Below are 4935 nucleotides of genomic sequence, written 5' to 3'. Positions count from 1 at the left end.
TTAACCCGTTATGTAGGGGTCCACATGTCTGACACAGTGGCAGGGGTTCACATGTCTGAAACAGAGGTAGGTGTCCATGTGGCCCAACACAGGGGTAGTGTGTGGTATGATCAGAGCAAGCAATGCATTATTTAAAGGTTTACACCATATTAAACTACTGCCTTACTAAACTATTCCAAATGCCAGTTATGAAGTAATTTGAATGTTTTTTTTTTACATGGCGTCCACGGCACACATGCACAAAGTCCAGAGATCACACACTTCCACATCCTAAAATAAACACAATGGTAAAAAATAAAAATCAAAGCCATTTCTTTTGGTAGCTTTAATCAAGGACACACATAATCAGCTCTTAAACTTTTACTTTTGACAAATCCCCCACTTCCCATTTCTTGCAGCTCTAATATACCACAACATTGTAAGGCTGGTGACATGTGTCCATCTTGGGATGTTTGGTTGATGCTTCCTTGGCTTTCTGGGTTAATTGTTTCCCACATTGCTCAGTGTCTCATGGCTAATATCCATCTTGTTTGTTATTGGCTTCTCTGGGGCCCCGGCACAACAAAGTGACATAAAAAGTATGGAGGCTGGATATGTCTTGGCAGGTGATGGCAGGCCCACAGCTGATCAAGTGCCGATACTGGATTGAGCACTGAGACTGGATTGAGCACTGAGACTGGATTGAGCACTGAGACTGGATTGAGGGCTGAGACCCAATCGAGCACTGAGACTCGATCAAGCGCTGAAACAGCATCGAGTGGTGAGACTCGACTGAGTGCAGAGACGGCATTGTGTGCTGAGACTTGATCGAGCACCGAGACTGGAAAGAGCACTGAGATCGGATTGAGTGGCTGGACAGAACTTTCTGCTGGACCCCCAGGAGCTTGGCTCTGCAAGAGAGGTAAGAGAATGGAGCCAGCACAGGTGTGTGTCAATGGTTTTTTGCAGAACACAGCCGGTAAACCCTCAGTCCTCAAGACAATGTGCATGTCCACTCTGGTTATGTTCCAGTACACCTGGGCCTTGTCATTAAAGACTGCTAAGTGTTCGTTATTTGGCATCAAACAAACAGAGACAGGTATGGCGGGAGACTTGTGACTGCTTTCTTACCTTTATTTTTTTGTTTGCCAGGGGAGAATCCCACTAACATGGCTAAGTTTTAAATGGAGGGCTGACACAATTACCATGCATGTACAATCTAAAACACACACAAGCAACACATATACCAATATACATTTAGACACATTATATAGAAAATATATAATTTACACATGCAAAATTCTCATAATTTTGTAGGGACTGTTTATTAGTTAGAATATATAATCTAGTGTTTTCTGTAATTAAGTACTGTCTAATTTTTTTAAATATTTCTAGATAAATTCAACATTCATTGCCCCTCATCACAAATCTGGCAGTACCAAGTATGTAAACCTCTGCCAATAGTCAAACACAAGGTGGAAGATTAGGAAAATAACTCACTGTGTTACTCACATCCTTACAGCACTTGAACTTGAGGAAGCATGGTTGTTGTTTACCTAGGCACAGACGTCCCATCTCCTCTCCTGTCCACTCTCTCCTGCTGCCCTCCTGGCCTCTCGGTGAAAAAAGGACACATCTAGACCTCCTCCTGGATAAGGTTTCCTCTGAGAGACAATGGTGGGGCAGCGGGGGACACTCCTGGACCCATGGGGCAGATTTATTGCTGAGGAAACTGCAGCCTGTGTCAGTATGAACAATGGAGGATCCACAGAGCGGTGGGGTCCCCAGGACTGACGCTCTCCTTTCCCCAGAGCCTCGTTCTTCCTATCGCTGGGAACTCCCTTCCTCAAGCGATGGCAAAGAGACAATCCACCTCTTCACAGGGAGAGAGAGAATGAATGTGTGACTGAAAGAGAGAGAGAGAGACACACACAGAGAGAGAGAGAGAGAGAGAGAGAGAGAGAGAGGAACTGAACAATTCCTTTGTTTCTGAGGGTGACATTTTAAAGAGACATACAAGAAAAAGTTGAAAGAAAGAGATAGAATCAAAACCTTTGTACTACTTATTAGATGCTGCCTTTGGATGACTGTAAATCTGTAAATATTGTGTTCACATGTGTTCAATCAAGGCACATGTTAACCAAGGCATATATTAACCAAAGCATATGTTTACCATGTTTACCATATGTTTACCAAGCTTTTTTCTGGACCACCTTGGTAGAAATAATTTATTAGATTTAGTAGTACAGAAGTTTTTACAGTGGGGGCAAGTTTGCTGTGTGATGAGTTTTTCAGAAACATAAATCCCAAACCCTAGTCACCAAATATTAAGTTTACTGACCAACTCAGCATGCACATGTTTTTACCTGTTGCAAGACTGGCAGTTATGTTGGAAAAATCTGTAGCCAAGAATACAGAAACAGTTGAGCGGCTTTATGTGGTTAGTAGGCTGGCCAGCACATGGAGGCTGGGGGGTGTTAGTCACCAGAGCCTCGGCCAGTGTTGCAGTGCCCACGTTGGCACCACCTAGCCCATTACTCGCTTGTATTGCTGTAACACTATCAGCCCCTTACTCACCTGTATTACAGGAACACTGTCCCTGCTGGTGGAGAGTGGAGGTGCAGGCTGTACACGTGAATACAAAGAAAGGTTTCAAGCCTTAAGCTCAGTGTGTTGTCAGTGTCTTTATAGTGAAACTGTTAATAGATTTTTTTATGCATCGTTTTCGTCTGTATTACTGCAGCAACTAGCCCTTTACCTTACTTGTATTACTGGAACACTGTCCCTGCTGGTGGAGAGTGGAGGTGCATGTTCATGTGAATACAATGAAAGGTTTCAAGGACTAAGTTCAGAAATGAACAATTCCGGTCTTTGAGGTCCAACAACAGCGCACCGGAGGGGTTTCCCTGCATTTTAACATGTCCAGTGTTAATTAAAATTTAAATGACGAGTTAAACAAGGTGTTCCAAAGAAAGGGAAACTGGTGTGCAGTGCAGTAATGAATGGTTACGATGAGGGTTAGGAGCTGATTTAGCAACTATAGTCATTCATTCACATGAAATACTTAAATAACTTTTGCATTTTGCATGTCTAAGTGAAGAAGGCATTGCAAGGCATCAGTAAGTAGCCTACACTGTTCTTAATGCTCTAATATAATTAACAGTCAAACAAAACAGTAGTCTATACCACGCACCTACAGCTAAATATTAATTTCTACAGCACAAAAGGGTTTTCGGTAAGCTACAAATACTTGTGCTTTCTACCATTCAAAGTCAAACCATAACAGTGTATTTATAATGAAACGTCATACATTTTTATGCAGCGCTTTCTTTACAATAAAACTCAATTTGGAGGCTGCGGGAAAAATACTTTCCCAACTTGCTGGTTGTCCTTGGGCACCTCCTCTCAATAGCGCGTGGAATTACACGAGACAAAAGAATTACTGAAGGCCGAGCGCTTTCAATTTGACATTTTTCATATTCCCTTTGTACCACCCCGACGTAATTGTTGTTCTCCGCACAAGACAAACGGCAACTAACAAGTGAATGCTCACGGCGCAGATAGCAGCACAGGCGAAAGGTGATACAAATGCATGAGATTATGTTGTTTCATTAAGTTTGTCTCCCTTCCTTTTCACAATGCGTTAACAGCCATTCATATCTTAAAGCGCTGTAAATATAGTGTTTAGTGTTGTTACACCACGCGCGGGTCTGGCTGGTAATTGAAACTTTTTCATTTCGCTTTTGTAATGTCGTGTGTCTGCAGGGGTGATTGGCAGACTCAAGTGGCCGCAGATGAAATGGCTTCAGTGTTAATGAATAGAGCGCTGATTGCAGGATCCCGAGCTGCAAATTACCGTGCTGCCACGCTGACGTGCAATTACCGGACCCTGTCTTGCATATTCATCACGCTGTTTTGCATATTGATCAACAACTTCGCGCTCCCGCTAACCGTCAAAGAGACTTTAAAAAGTCTTTACCACCGTTTGTCGGAAGTCGAAGGTGTTTTTCCTGGGGTTCAAAATTAGTTGAATCAAGGCGCTCTGTATTTCAGTTTTATAACCCCTGTTCTATACTACATAGCCTACCTTCGTTTAGTCTATTCAAATAAAATCTATTCTAGTTCACTGATGTTATTTTTAAAATAATCGGTGGCATAAAATGTATTTAAAGATTTTAAAACTAAACGAGGTTATTTGATCAGGATAAAATTTGGAGCATAATATAAAATAGCAATTGTGAATCCTTTTATATTTTAAAACAGTTTCAGTGTAATTAAAATATCAACAATACATACATAGATACATATATACACACACACACACATACATACATACATACATACATACACATACACTATATATATATATAAATATATATATATATATATATATATATATATATATACATTTTTCCTGTTAGTTGATAGTAATAGACTACAACTTTTAAATTATTAAAATGCATAATATCTAATGCATAATAGCTAATGCACAATATCACAGTGCTATAATAATAATAATAATAATAATAATAATAATAATAATAATAATAAAATGCTGTTAGTTAATAATGAGCTCTAACTGATTAAAATACATTAAACAGTCATTCATACTAGGTTGTGTAAGGTTCTGAAATTTACATTCTGTTAGGAATGCTAAATGACTTGTAAAATGCTTGGTGTGGAAGTGGATAATAGCGTTGATAAATTGTTGCAATTCTGCTATTTAGTTTTCTTTAACAAAACAAACATGCAGTCAAACTATTCTCAAAGCTCTCATTCTCTCTCTCACACACACACACACACATACACATTTTAAATATTCTACACAAACAATTTTTTTTTAGATCTGTCTCTTTTTTGTCTCTTTCCTTGACACTTTCATTTTTGTCATCACTTTAAAGAGCTCATCTTAGACGAATCAAATCAGGCAATTAAGCACAACCATTCATGCCATGA

The 4935-nt window shown here is 39.8% G+C and overlaps 1 long non-coding RNA gene across 1 annotated transcript; it reads right to left on the bottom strand.

The window, feature by feature from the left end:
- Positions 1–345: 345 nt before the first annotated feature.
- On the bottom strand, positions 346–1849 carry LOC113576420. The gene is made up of 3 exons (XR_003410509.2): positions 1492–1849; positions 1111–1198; positions 346–890 (listed from the first exon to the last, which is right to left on the bottom strand). It is a non-coding gene; the product is annotated as an uncharacterized LOC113576420 (long non-coding RNA).
- Positions 1850–4935: the final 3086 nt, after the last annotated feature.

Source organism: Electrophorus electricus, chromosome 17 (assembly GCF_013358815.1).
Source record: "Electrophorus electricus isolate fEleEle1 chromosome 17, fEleEle1.pri, whole genome shotgun sequence".
Taxonomy (NCBI): domain Eukaryota; kingdom Metazoa; phylum Chordata; class Actinopteri; order Gymnotiformes; family Gymnotidae; genus Electrophorus; species Electrophorus electricus.
Note: the sequence above shows the minus strand (reverse complement) of the source record. Positions and strands in the feature narration are given on the sequence as shown.